Source organism: Panthera onca, chromosome C1 (assembly GCF_046562875.1).
Source record: "Panthera onca isolate mPanOnc1 chromosome C1, mPanOnc1 haplotype 2, whole genome shotgun sequence".
NCBI classification, from domain to species: Eukaryota; Metazoa; Chordata; class Mammalia; order Carnivora; family Felidae; genus Panthera; species Panthera onca.
Genome location: NC_138346.1, coordinates 66,535,836 through 66,550,559, shown reverse-complemented (window position 1 = coordinate 66,550,559; position 14,724 = coordinate 66,535,836). Strand labels below are relative to the sequence as shown.

General features: G+C 39.3%; 1 protein-coding gene across 4 annotated transcripts in view; it reads right to left on the bottom strand.

Annotated features, from left to right (window-relative positions):
• LOC132670955 (sodium channel protein type 1 subunit alpha) overlaps nt 1–14,724 on the bottom strand; it is a 147,714-nt gene that overhangs the window by 127,407 nt on the left and 5,583 nt on the right. Inside the window, exon 1 of one of the 4 annotated variants that reach the window (XM_078451180.2) lies at nt 77–318. The exons of the other annotated variants lie outside the window; for them this stretch is intronic. The gene's annotated coding sequence lies outside the window, so the exon portion shown is untranslated. Of the gene's footprint in view, nt 1–76; nt 319–14,724 lie in introns of those variants that run through there. 4 annotated transcript variants of the gene reach the window in all.

The window sequence follows — 14,724 nt, the reverse complement described above, 5'->3', positions numbered from 1 at the left end:
TCCTCGGGCTCTCTTTCCACCGGAATAACTGGAATGAGTATGACTAAGATCGCAACGAAACAACCAGATGGCTTACCTGATAAAAAGGAAAATTACCCATCTGCAACGAGGAACAGCATCTCCCAAAGACCAGATGATATAACAACGTGCCTTCAGCTGCAGTTCAGATTCCTTCTTGCAAAAGGTAACAAGTATTTACAAGGGCTGCAGTCTCACTGAGGCAGGACACACATACACGAACACACACACACGCACACATACACACATGCACCAGAGACCTCTGCAGTATCCTCTCGGCTTCATCCTCGCCTCACTCTATGGTACCTAATACAAATCAGCAAATAGCTTGTTTAAAAAAAAAAAAAAAAAAAAAAAAAAAAAAAAGTGGAGGGAGCACCTTACATTATATCGCCATCTAGTGGCCCAACACTAAATATTTTCTTACCAGCCAGATTTAGGTGCTCTTTCTCAACCTCTTTTCTGTTTCCTTCTTTCCCTTCTTCCCTGTGGATCTCATTATTAACTTCCTCTTGTTACTCCTTCATTTCCAGTTGGTCTGTCATATCAAACCCCTAATGACTCAAAGATGAGAAAGTTTAAAAGTAGATACAACTATCTTCAAGCATAGCCAATAACTTGTGTTGCTTTTGCATTTTACTTTTGCTTAAAAGTGTTACTTTATTCTCACTATGAAATCATTGCTATCTTAATGAATTACATAATTTGCAAATAGAGTTTTGTCTTCTTATTCCACCAGTAGACAATTGGGTGGCCCTTTATTTATTGTCTAAGGCTTTACTTTGAAGATCTACTTGAAATTTTTCTCAGTTTTAATGCTGTGTTTAGTGGTGGGTCTGTTTTATAGTGAACAGCTCAGTGTGAGAAGATGTGAGTTTTACTTCAATTTCAACACTCATGAGCACATGCCTTTGAGCAAGTCCCTGAGCTTCTCCATAAAAACTTACATTTCCCCATCTTCATCTACATTTAGATGTTAAACTAGATTATCTTGCACCCTAAATGTCAGTGGTTTTATTTTCTCTTACCACAATATGTTTCCCTGTCTTGTGAATTTGACCCAAAGTTTAATTACAACAACATGGTTTGGTAAGCAAATATATACATTTTGAATCAAATGAAGAACACCTATTGGTAGAATTATAAAAGCCATATCCATCAGGTGTTCCCAAGACAATGGAACCTCCATGTGAAACTATTTGTAACTCTGGGAACTGAGAATAGAGCTTTCTATGTTATATACTGTACTTTAAAGCTGAAACAGTCTTTAACATTTGGTCATGTGTGAACTCACAATTAACTATGTGTATATTGGTAGTTTGCAGTAAATATTTCATCCTGGTTGTTTTCCACCGAACACACTTACTGTTACTATTGATAACTATCATTGCATGTGCTTTACCATTTATTAAATGATATCACCTTCAATATTTCATCCATCCATTCCTCACCAAAGAACAGTACATTAGTTACTGTTAATATTATTATATAAATAAATAAATAAAGTAAAAAAATAATATTATTATAACTATTCCTACTGTGCAGCTGAGAATTGTGAGGCTTTCTGAGCCTTATCAATAAGGCTCAAGGCCACACATAGCTTGCAAAGCAGTGAAACTGAGGCTATTGGTTCCAAAATCTATTGATCTTTGCAACATACCAAAAGTCCACCTTTTTTCCCATGTTCTAGAATCACAAGAATGTATTGTTTCTCTGTTCACAAAACATTTACTAGATCTTTTTTCAATAAATTACTTAGGGGTCCATCGCTCATCTATAAAAGAAAGAAATTGAGTAATCATTTCCTGTTCCATCTCAACAATTCTATATTTTCACAAAAGCCAATCAAGGTAGCATGAACACATTAACAGCATTTATTCAGCATTCGGGAAATGGTGTCGTTCTGTCTCTGGTAGAGTCAGGGCAATGTTGACAGGAGCTGGAGGGACAGGTGACCAATATTTAGTAAATAATTACTAAGCTGTTGGAGCTGAAGAAGAAGTGGGAAGTATGTGAACAGACAATATATTTTTTTTAAGTGTTAGGCTAACATATTTCATACGAACAGTGCTTATGGCTTAAACATACAGGCATACAAAATAAGAACACTATCGGCCACATGCTTTAATGCCTTCTAATTGTTTTTATAATGGTCAAGTTTTCGAGTGGCTGCTCACAGCCATCCTCTCCACCCTTCTCCCTCTCTGGTCCCCAGAGGTGAACCTGTGCTCCTAGCTACTGAGGACCTGAGCAGGGGAGGGTGTCTGGCCATCTGACCTAGTCAAACAGAGCTGCTACATGGTGGCTGTGGGGGCTGGGCTTTGCTTGAAATGCACGCTCCAAACCAGGTGGAGCCAAGGTGCCCAGAGAAAGGAATCACGCAGGTGTGGAAGAAGTAGCGACAAAAGACGGAGCCAGAAAACTCACGATGACTTCCTGTTTCCCACTCGGTTCTTCCCAAGATCCACATACTTTCATGATTTGGGGTTGGTTCCGTGATAAACACAAATAAACTCCATTTTTGCTTAGTTGAACTTAGTTTCTGTTACTCTATGGAGTCCTAACCAGTTCCCTTGGTGCAGGAATCCAAATAGCCTAGCCCTTGAAAGCTATCAAATACTGCTTATATTCTAGGCATCGGACACTTCATTTCTTTAGGCACTTTTTCCAGATACTGAGGTTACATCATCGAATAAACCAGTTCAAAATCCCTCCATTAGTGGAGTTTCCTCTGACACATGGAAGGCTCACTACTTTCACTGCACACACCACACTCTTCCACCTCTGGGTCTTTGTTCAAAATTTTCACTTCTCTTGATGGATCTTCCCCGGACCCCCCTCACTCATACATGGAAAATTCTACCCAGGTTTTAGGCTACATATTCTTCCTTCTCTAATATCTTGCTTGTTTTCTCAGTAGGTAGAATCTTTTTTTCTTGTGTTAATTATAGAACGGCTTTACATTTTAAATTTGTGGAATATGGTTGTTTGTTAAATTGAAGGGATTGCACATAAGAGAATAAATGGCTGTTCTGATACGGACTCTGAAGAAAAAAAAGGCCAATATCCATTGTAAAAATACAAGGAGTATTTTTGATGACTAGCTCGTCATTCTGTATTGAAGACATTTCATTCATCATAGCTGAAGCAGTTTAACAACATTGGTAACTTTACATATTCTTCATATAAGCCTTGACATAAAGGCAAGATGTGAGATTTTTATTAAACTAGAGTAGTATACACGTAAAGTCCCATATTCATAAAAGTTGGCAAAAGATACATTAACATGAAACTTTATCTGTGCCAACTTTTAACACTATTGCATTGTCTCTTTTGACCTTATGCCGAGAGTTTTATGCACGTTTCTTATTCACCTCCCAGATTACAAACTCCCTGTGGAACCAGCTCCTTTTATTTACCTTTATGCAAGTTAATTTATCGAGATCTAATTTTCTCTTTCTCGCTGTTATGTTTCCAGTTTCAAAGAAAGAAAGGATAATTTCCCTCCTTTCCCTCCCACCTTTAATGTTAGCCATTCTAGGAGGTCCTAAGCAAACGTGTCTCAGAAGGAAGAAGAATGTACTGGCCGTTTCCTATGTGACAATACTTCTACCTGTGACTGCACGGCCTTGCTCACCTGCCCAGAGGCTTAGGCTGTGCCTTTCCTATGAGACTTTCTCACAAAGGAAAGAGAATGAGAGCATAAGATGTCCTTCAGTCTCTGCCTTGTTCTCTCTGTCACGAGAATTTGATGACTTTGGTACAGCTCCGTGGGGGACTAACAGAGCAGTACACTGCTCAGTGTGCCATTAAGAGAAGGGAATGCTGTAATGGGACATCGGGCTGTCAGGACATTGTGGATATTAAACAGAAAGAGTGGTCACTCAGATGGAAAATGCTGCACAGGGTCTTGTCCTCCGTCAGTTCCAAGATAGATGGGGGACCTTCCTACTGTGATTAGAACTTTGACAGCGTGAGGGGAGAGCTCAGCATCAGAAGGCTAAAGAATCAGTGTGATTAATACTGGAATGTTATTTAGTATCTTCTTGCATAGAAAATAAAGGGAAATTTTTTTCCTCACAACATTCTGCCTGATGCCCATCTCTTGGAGTTCTGAACCTTTTCATTAGCTGCCTCATAAAAAGAGTTAATTAATTCTTTATTAATTTGAGGCTCGGCAGGGAGAAGGAGCTCATCCTTGGTCTTTGGTACAAAATTTCCCAAAATGATGGTCAAATCATTTTGTTCTGAATTGTGGACTCGCTCGCTCAGAATTATAAGTGACATTTGAGTTTTAAAGCAGAAAATGTGTATAGATCCTTCTGTGATTTGTTTGGGAATCTAGGCTCACTGAGTGTCATGAACCTGGGTCCTCCCTGAAGGCAAGGGATAGGGATACTGGTGTCTGGAGTTAAACCTGTGAAGTGGTCTGACCTTGGGAGGTGTCTCAGAGGATATAATAGTGATGCCACACAGGCTGGTGGGTGAAGGCAAGCCTGACAGAATGGTGATTCCCATACCCATAGCCTATGCCAGAATCGGAATTTAAACCCAGGCTTCAGGATTCTAAATCCACAGGACCACTGTATCATTACCTGGCTTTGCCACCATGTGACTGGAAAATAGAACTCAGCTAAAGAACAGTATTGATGTGATTCCACAGTAAACATAATTTACCACTTCAGGACTTTGCTTTTAGATGTGGATCCCCCAGTAGTGTGTAAATATATATATTATTATGCAAACATTTACTACTAATTTCTTGCTTTCCCCCAAGCATTTACTAATACAGTGCCTTCAGAGGACATCATTTTAGAAACAGAAACTGTTTGCTAGCAGAAAATAATAAACTCTTTACATTTCAGGTTAATTTGTCCTTCTGAAAATAAGCCAAAAACGAGTATAGAATGTACCTGCAATCAGATAAATAAATGCAGAAACTGCCATTTAGATCCATCTTTTAGGGGCCATAGCCAACCAGTTTTTCAGCAAGTTTAAAGTACAATTCTTTTTAATTAAGTTTATTTATTTTGAGAGAAAGAACACATATGCACATCAGAGGAGGAGGGGAAGAGAGAGAGAGAGCGAGAGAGAGCGCAAATCCCATGCAGGCTCTGTGCTGTCAGCACAGAGGGTGACTCAGGGCTCAATCTCATGAACCATGAGATCATGACCTGAGCTAAAATCAAGAGCTGGACACTTAACCAACTGAGCCACCCCTATACCCCTAAAGTTACAATTTCTTGATAGCACAGAATTGGCCTATTGGTTTTAGAATATCTTGTAGATACTAGAAGGTAAACATTTGAAACTATGGTAAAGTCCATACACCCCACCAAGGAAAAGAAAGAAAGAAAGAAAGAAAGAAAGAGGAAGAAAGAAAGAAAGAAAGAAAGAAAGAAAGAAAGAAAGAGGAAGAAGGAAAATCAGCTATTTTTTCTTTTTTTTTTTTAATTTTTTTTTAACGTTTATTTATTTTTGAGACAGAGAGAGACAGAGCATGAACGGGGGAGGGTCAGAGAGAGGGAGACACAGAATCTGAAACAGGCTCCAGGCTCCGAGCTGTCAGCACAGAGCCCGACGCGGGGCTCGAACTCACCAACCTTGAGATCCTGACCTGAGCTGAAATCAGCCGCTCAACCAACTGAGCCACCCAGGCGCCCCATATTTTTTCAAACATGATATAAAAATATTTGAGGCCCCCTATTGGAATTTACTGAATCAAAGCTGTTATAGATTTGTGATTTTTCCACTCACAGATCGTCATTTTAAAAATCACTGACGATATATTGAGCCTAAATAATTGGAATTGTTTTTCTTACTGATTCTATTCTAAAATGTTTCTCAAGGGGGCGCCTGGGTGGCTCAGTCAGTTAACAGCTTCTGACTCCTGGTTTCAGCTCAAGGTCATGACCTCACGGATTGTGAGGTCAAGTCCCACATCAGGCAGGGCTCTGTACTAACAGTGTGGAGCCAGCTTGGAATTTTCTCTTACTCTCTCTGTGCCCCTCCCCTGCTCGCTCTTTCTGTTTCTCTCTCAAAAATAAATAAATAAACTTAACATGTTTTAAAAAATGTTTCTCAAGTAGCTAGAACCAGTTCCAGAAATGCATTTAAAATTTTATAAAAAGTTTCTAAGAAGTCACTAAAATTACTTCTGATTCTCTTTCTTTCTGGTAGTAAAGGAAAATGAATAGTCAGGTTTGTTTTTGTTGTTTTGTTTTGACCTCACCACAGTGCTATGTTTTATTTTATTTTTTTAATGTTTATTTATTTTGAGAGAGAGCAAAGGGGGAGGGGCAGAAAGAAAGAGAGAGAGAGAGCAAGAATTCCAAGCAGGCTCTGTGCCACCAGTGCAGAGCCAGATGCGGGGCTTGAACTCACAAACTGTGAGATCATGACCTGAACTGAAACAAAGAGGTGGACGCTTAACTGACTGAACTACCCAGGCACACCCCTACCTTCTTTCTTTCTTTTTTTTTTTTTAATGTCATAGTGCTGTATTTTAAAGTGAGAGAGAGAGGAAGGGAGGTTGTGGGATCATGAGGGAGGTCCTCAGATGATGCTCCAGTCTTCCCATGCCTTCTCTTACCATTCCACCCAAAGTAATGAAAGCCAGAATTTAATTATAAATCCACAGATGACCATTTCCAGGGATGCAGTTACTTCTTGTTGGAAGATTCACTGCAATTTTCTTTTAATTACACAGGCAGCCGTTGGTGTTGGAGAAGCAAACAATGGTATTCCAAAACCAAATAAATAGGTTTTATGGGCAAGACACAGTAATACAAACATAATTTCTTGAAAGGGAATTAAATAGATGAATGTAAAGCATTTGATGAGGTCAGCATTGCAACATTAGTTCAAAAGGATATTAAATCACAAAATTACTTTTTGTCACTTCATATAATATTGTTCTTTCTCTGTTATATAACCATTCAAGCAAGGTTTTTAAAAGTTACTTTAGTCCTCTTTGAATTTTCAGTTTTAAATCCTTTATTATTTGGGGCCCTGGGTTATTTTTGGTCTTTCTCCTTCTGCTAAAATGTAAGAGGGCATTACCAATATTTACTGAGGATGACATCAGTATCATTTCTCATAACAACAAACCCTTTGTCTTTCACCAAATAAGCCAGGAGCCATCACATCCTTAATACTTTGTTTTCTTCCTTTCCTCTTTGACCACATCACCCTCCACCCTCTACTGGGCACCTCCCTCCTTGACTCTGTCCCCTATTCTCTTTGAAAGCAAGAACTTCATCTCGTTTCTTATTTTATTTCCAAACCTACTACAGTGTTTTTGGTTGAATTAAAGTATTTTCTAAAGGTGCACAGATGGCATCTCCTGAGTACTAATGAATCAAAATTCCAGAATGAAATTCCACTAAGATTTATAGGCAGGATAAAACAACTTTTAAAATCACATTAAACAGAACATCAGTTGACTCAAATCTTTACCACTCCTTCACAGATAGGCTTGTGCTGATCCTTGAGGAATTGTGGCATTGGAAAGTTCTCAGAGATCATCTAGACAAGGGTTCTTATTTTGGATAGAAGGCATGATGTCAGGAGGAGAGATAATGACTTGTCCAAGGTCACATAGCTAGTTTTATACCACAAAAGTCCATTCAAATTTTTTCCACTGTCTAACTATGAAGGAGATTAATATTGAGTAGGTGCATCAGCACATAAGGAGCAAAATGGAAGTAAGTGGAGTATTTCTAGATACGCCACAATTGATTTTCACTCATGCTTTGACAGAGAGATGGATGTGATGGTGTGTATGATTGCAGTTACTGTTTAAGAAGGTGATGGACTAACCAACATTGGTTTTAGCAAAGGATAGAGAAAGTGACCGTCCTTCAGTCTAGCTCCACATGCTGATCTTAAATATTAACCACAAAATGTTCAAGCTCAAGGGCATGAGCACCAGATACTCAGTGTAACACTGACAGCTTTCAGGAATGCAGGTCCAAAAAGAGGCCCAGGAAATATCCAGGAAGCAAATGATCTTGAAGTTCTATAATTTCTTTGTAAAGCTAAAATGCAATCTAAAAATATTTTTCTGTTTCTTTAGTCTCATAAACCATATTTATATGGCCATTAACTTTTGTGTATTGAAACAAAATTTAATGTTTCACATGCCTGAGTTTTTATGCCTCTTTCTTTAAATACATAAAAGCTTCATAAAGCTTTGGCTCTTAAAACAAGATCAAAGTACATCCCAATATTTAAAGCATTATGTTTAGATCTATTGCCACAGTAGGATAAAAAGGGAAAAGAAATATCAATGTAAATAAAGAAAGTACCTGAGCAATATAAAAACTAAGTTACTGTGTTGGGTTCTATTTTGTGCTTACATGTGCTCTTTCCCTTCCCTTAGATCAATTAAACATTTGCCTGACCTATTTCATATAGCAGTTTCCCCCCTTTGCCAAGAAAAGTTAGTTACAGCTAATGCTAAGAAAAATATGGTTGGTTACTTATTGGAACCACAATACCAGTTTGCCATTTTAATACATCACTTGTCCATGTATTGAAGAGCTTTAATTAGATTTTCTTTTATGAAGACGTCTTTCTTTACACTAAAAGAAATAGCTAATATTTATAAAGACAACTCTTTATTTACAAAATCAAACTGAACTTTGCCATAACTTAGCATAATCAAACATGTAGTTCCTCTTTCCCTGAAGGATTTTTACCAACGTCTTTTTCCTTTCATGTTCAAAGGCCAAGAGCCATTGCCTTTACCATAAAAAGCTATCCGTAATGTCTTCATATATCATTCGAATTAGGTGCTGCCATGTTTTTCTTGGAGATTAATATCTTTCCCATATCCCTAAGCAGTTCCAACCTTCAGAAATTCATTCACAAACTCACACAAATCACATATGATTACATTTCTTCTTATCTTTTCTCTTGGGAAAAATAAGAATTTCACTGTGGGCCAGATAATGGGCAAAGGTCAGTCAGAGCCCACTTCAGAGCTTCACACGCTTTAGAAGAGATAGGTAAGTGACTTGGGGAGAAGGTGCAGGGAGGGCCGGGTGATCACCACATTTGGCTTACTCCCCCTCAATCTCCTTGGAAATGTTGCAGCCCGTGAAATGAGCTGTTAGTTCTAGGATTGCCTCTATTCCTGTTGGGTAGCTGAGCAACAGGATCCTAGCCACACCTTGGGGCTCGGATGTGGGACGGGTGCTGGGCAATGGCACTTCCTAGCTACGTGCAGTCTCCTATACCTGCTCATCTACAGTCAGATAAAAAACAGACTTCTCTACTCGCTAGGGGGGTGCTACAATGAGAGAACTACTTTGTTTCAATGCTTTCCATGACCCTTGATAAATAAGGAGGCTCAGAGGCCAATACACTTGTTTCACGTTTCATGCAGTCTCTTTGAAAGTCTTTTACATTCTGGTTTTTGTCATTACATCAAAAAAAAAAAAAAATCTGTTCCTCTTTCCTGTGGGGAAGAGCAGGCTCAACAAGCAGGAAAAGGCTCCTATGGGTCTGCACTTCTTAAATGAACACTTGTGGGATGCCCCCGCCCCTTACTCTTTCTGCAACTAAGTAAATACAGAGCATGAATCTTTCCTTAACTTTAGCAATGATGAAACTCAGAAATCGTTTATCTTACTTCACTTTGTAGTTGCTGTCCCACAAGACAGAAGGACCTTTACCCACATCTTCATCAGCTCAGAGTCTCCTCTCTGGGGCATCACAACAGAGTTAACCTTTCCATAAACATCTATTGCTTTAAAATTTTGTACCTCCGATTTCATCAGGATCCTGGCAGGAAATAGATACACTCAAAAGGGGCTAAATGAAAATAATTTAACAAAGAAACATTTTACTATGTAGGTTAAGCTGGTTCACAAAGCACCCAGGAACTAGCAATGGAGAGAACCAGTGCCACTCCTGGGTCTTAATGGATAAGAGAAGGAAACAGTGGCACCAGATCCCAGTGAGAGCTAGAGTTTTGGAAGACCCCAGGAAGGAGGTTTACCAAAGAAGAATGCAGTCACTCGGGCTAGAAGGTGGGGTGTGGTGGGGACGGTCCTCTGGTTCCTACTAATGCCTGCCTTGGGCTAAATCCCAAAGAACCCAGAAGACAAAGACTTCTGGATTATGTCTAACTATGGAAAGCAGCCTTTGGGGGCCGAAGGTCTTTCCCCTGACCCACCAACTATCCCACAACTCCTTTCTAGGACTTTGCATTCTTCATCTCCTGATGGGGAGGCCCGTCTTCCATGATGGCACCTTTTGCTGGGCTCTGGAAATGCTGTTGTCTCCAGGTGCACATTCAGGTCTCCCCACTGCTGCATGTCCCTGGCTGCCTCATTACCTGCTTTTGGCTTTCTTGAACCTACTCTGTGTAGAGTCCCTTCATTCACACTGCTCTGATGAAAACTTCCATTCCTTTGCAAACATCAAGCATATGATTTGCTAGTTCTATCACATGCGAAAGGCTGATGGGAAAGGGGAAAAAGTTGTGTATCTCATTTTATCTCTCAAAACACTTTTTTCTCTTTGCTTAAAAAACAAGTATACTGAATTTAAACTATTTTACAGAAATGAATGCAGTCTTTATGATAAGAGATTCTGTTTACCACCTTAACCCTTATCACAGCACCTAGTCTGTGGTAGGTATGCAGAAATAGATATAGCGCCATTCAAACATTGCTATTTTCAGATCAATTCTAATAACAATGTAAGAAGAATACTAATTAAATATGCCAAGAACTTAAAGCTTCATGACGATCTCATGAAATAGATACCATTATCATTATCATGATTTTATGGATGAAGAAAGTGGGACGCAGAATAGTTGAATAACTTGGCTAAGGTCACACAGTGAGGAGATGATTACACGTGGTTTTGACCAACACTCTGTCCTCAAAGCACCCAACCTTAGCATGAGTTCATACTGTCTTGTTATGCATGAAACTCTCGGCAATATCACATTACGAAAATCAAGATGGTAAGTCTCTGGGATCCAAGTTCAAAGGCGAACAAACGGGAGACGACACACCTGCTCCTCACTGAGCTGGATGACATCATACTTGCTCACACAGACTGTGATAGAGGGAAGGCGTTTCTACAGCTGGCCAACCCAAGGTAGTTTTTAGATGTATGGTGGATCCACAGCCTGGATTTCTATGAAACGTGTTGAGGAGTGTCATGTGGCAGGGTGGGAGGGTGGCAGATGGCAAGTTTTCCTTCTCACTTGTTTTAGATTCTTCAATCTTCCAGAGAATGTGAAAGAGTATAACTATATTCGGAAATACTCTCAACAAGTCAACAAATAAACTAACCACATGAGGGGTGGAGTGGAGAGGCTTGCCTCAATCTGGCGATGCTTTAGTTTCCAGAAGCCCGCATTTGTTAAACATGGAGAGTCCCAAAAAGCAGAACTGCTGATCATGAACATTTGACACTAAGATTGCTTTGGCAAAGCATCATGATGCCAACCTCATACTCAGTGAGGACTCTTTTTCTCAGCCCGTTTTCTAAAAACAAGTGCTTTCTGGCTCTGCTTCATATTTGTGAAGACACAAACCACACAAAAACGTGATATTCTAAATTTTGAAGCCCCTCTTCTCAAAGTGTGGCAGGGGGCTTGCTGCAGGGGCATTTCTTGGAAGCTTGTGGAAATGCAGAGTCCTGGGCTTTCCTCTTCTTTGTTAAAGCAGAATTTTAATTTTTTTTAACGTTTATTCATTTTTGAGAGACTGAGAGAACAGAGTGTGAGCGGGGGAGGGGCAGAGAGAGAGGGAGACAGAATCCGAAGCAGGCTCCAGGCTCTGAGCTGTCAGCACAGAGCCTGACGTGTGGCTCAAACTCACAGACTGCAAGATCATGACCTGAGCTGAAGTCAGGCATTCAACCAACTGAGCCATCCAGGCGCCCCAAAGCAGAATTCTAAAGCAGAATTTAAAGCATTTTAACAAGACTCTCTGGTGATTTCTGTACACATTAAAGTTTGAGAATCACTTTTGAAGAGAGTACTGTTGGCAATTATGTTCACAGAGGCTCAGCTCCTAAGCCAGCCCTCTTCCCTCTGCACCCAGAACGTGTGAATCAGCCGCTGTCCTTTTTACTGTCCCCTAAGCATGCCCACTCGTCTTTGGAAGGCATGCTTGTAACAACTGAGTCAGGTATCCCTTCCCCTCTTCTACCAAGAAAACTCCTAACCTACTCTTCAAGTAACATTTTGCATGTCACTTGACCTCTGTGTCCCTTTAAATCAAAACTAACCTTCCCTTTCTCTTCCCCCAGGCCCATTCTGCAGAGGCAGTCACTGCTAACAATTTTTTTTGAAATCTTTTCTGAAATTTCTTATGTATATCCAAGCATCTGAAATAGATATTTTATATCTTTTTTCCCAGAAACAACATCACGATATCTGTTGATGTATATCTTGTTTGATTTACATAATTTATCTCAAAATTTTTTCCTTGTTATTATGGAAAGAATACTGTGGTATGCATATAGAGGGATACACCAAAAATCTATTTAGCCAGTCTTCAAATGTTAAGCTCCTAGGTTCTTTCTAGTTTTTTGGTTTCTCTTGTTTTGCTTTGTGGTTATTTTAAACAATGCTGGTGTCAGCATCACTTTTCAAATATTTTCCCCACTTGGACAAGTTTTTCTGTGGGATATCTTCTTAGGAAATGGCTCTGCTGAGTGGAAGGGCGTGGGTCTTTTAACTTTGGTAGATATTGCCTGACTTCCCACCTTTTCACATTCCAGCAACAGCGTAAGGTATCTGTTGCCCACACCTCTGCCATCATCAGGAATTAGCAAGCTTTTTTCTTTGTTAACCGGGAAGTGAAATCTAGGCCAAGTCTTGACTTCCCCTGGGCGTTTCCCAAAGGAGTTTATTAGGAGAAGCACAGACATGTGGACAAGAGAGAGAAGGTGCATTCTAAGAAGAGGAGATATCATGTACAGACAGGTGTAAGATTGGGTCTGTGGAAGCAGCTAGAGTTTGGAGAGGTTGGCCAGGTGCCAGATAACCCAGGTCCCGGCACACCCATTCCAGAAGGAAAGACGGAACCACGTTCACAAGAAAACCAGGAGAAGATGACGTTGAGAAACTAAAACCAAATATTGTCCTTTTGTTTTCACCAATTTGAGGGAGCCATTTATCTGCTATAAGGCTACTGACAATACTAATGGCACCCTCATAATTGGCTTATTTGCTCCTAAAACCACTTCAGACAAGGTGCATGTGTGTGAGAGGTTGACTAATTGTCAGGAGGACGTATTTTGTAAATCTGGAGACCAAAATATTTCTTTCTGATGTCCTGATTTTGCTGACAGATAAAAAGTTTTCTCTAACGTTTTCACTAGAAACTGCACATTTGAAACCAAAACACTCTTACTATCACTGCCATGTTCCCTTCTCCCGATCTCAGATAATCACAATGATATTCTTTAGGAAATTTCATATGGAAGATTGATACCTGTACTATTTTTCTTTGCACTCCAAAATGAGAGAATCCCAAAAGAACACTGATAACTCTTCTAGATATCCTATTTCACAATTTCACTTAGTGGGCATAAAAATTGAGTATAATGTCACTTTATCAGAGAACTATAATTTCATTTAAAAAATAAAAATGATGAGGTTTTTGCAAACCAGCTTATTTAACAGACAAATTCCGGATTCTGAGACATATGTGACTAATGATGCATTTCAGGATAAATTATTAAAACAGCAACATTAAGAGTGACTTATTTTCCTTTAAATTCAGTGGACACATGAAACAGGTCTTTTACACCAAATCATCTTGGATCTAGTTGATATGCGGATGACTACATCCCAGAGTTAATCTCATTTACAAAGAATGTTAGAATTAGAAAAAAATCTGAGGAATTACTTAATTTAGTCTCTCGGTTGTCAAAGAATTTACCTTGACTTGTTAGAAATTTGGTTTTTTGTTTAGGTCCAAATTGTTTTTCAAGATAAATTAAATCAAGTGTAATTTCAAATCTCTTTTACACCGAACGTACTTTTCCTCTTAATAGTTGTTTCTTCTACTCTGAAGAAAAAGTTTCTACACTTATGAGGCTTTTCAAATCTCTCAAAGGATTATTTACCCTAATAATATATATATTTTAAGAACAGGGGCTGACATTTAAAAAAAATATATAAAAATGCTGGACACATGGCTGGCTAGTTATCTTAGGGGCATTTTTAAAAGTATCTTTAGGGGCAAGGGAAGAGTAGGTAATTGTCCATTTGTGGCTAGCCTTGTCCCACCTCTTCACCAGTTCTTGACTCAGTTCTTTGAACATCAGTCCTTGAATCCAGCAACTTTGAGTACAAGAGTCTGTACTTATATTAATGTCTAGTTGTTCAAGGGAGATTTAGAGGACTCCTTGCAACAGCCTGATACATTTGGGAGTGTTTAATGCCAAATATCATAAAGTATTGTTTTCTGAACGCTTTTAATATGTGAAAGACCCTGCTTAATATACATTATCCCTTCTAAATTCTTCCCAGGGGGTAGGATGGTTCTCACTTGGGAGCTGAAGAAACAGATTTTCAGAGAGCTTAAATAAATTGCCTGTCATCATAAAGCTAATAAGTGGTAAGGAACGGGATGGATTGGCAACTTGCACCCCTAACTGTACTGAGATAGGATGTAGGTTGAACATTTCCACTCTCAGCAGAGGACTGTAATATTGAGCTGAGTC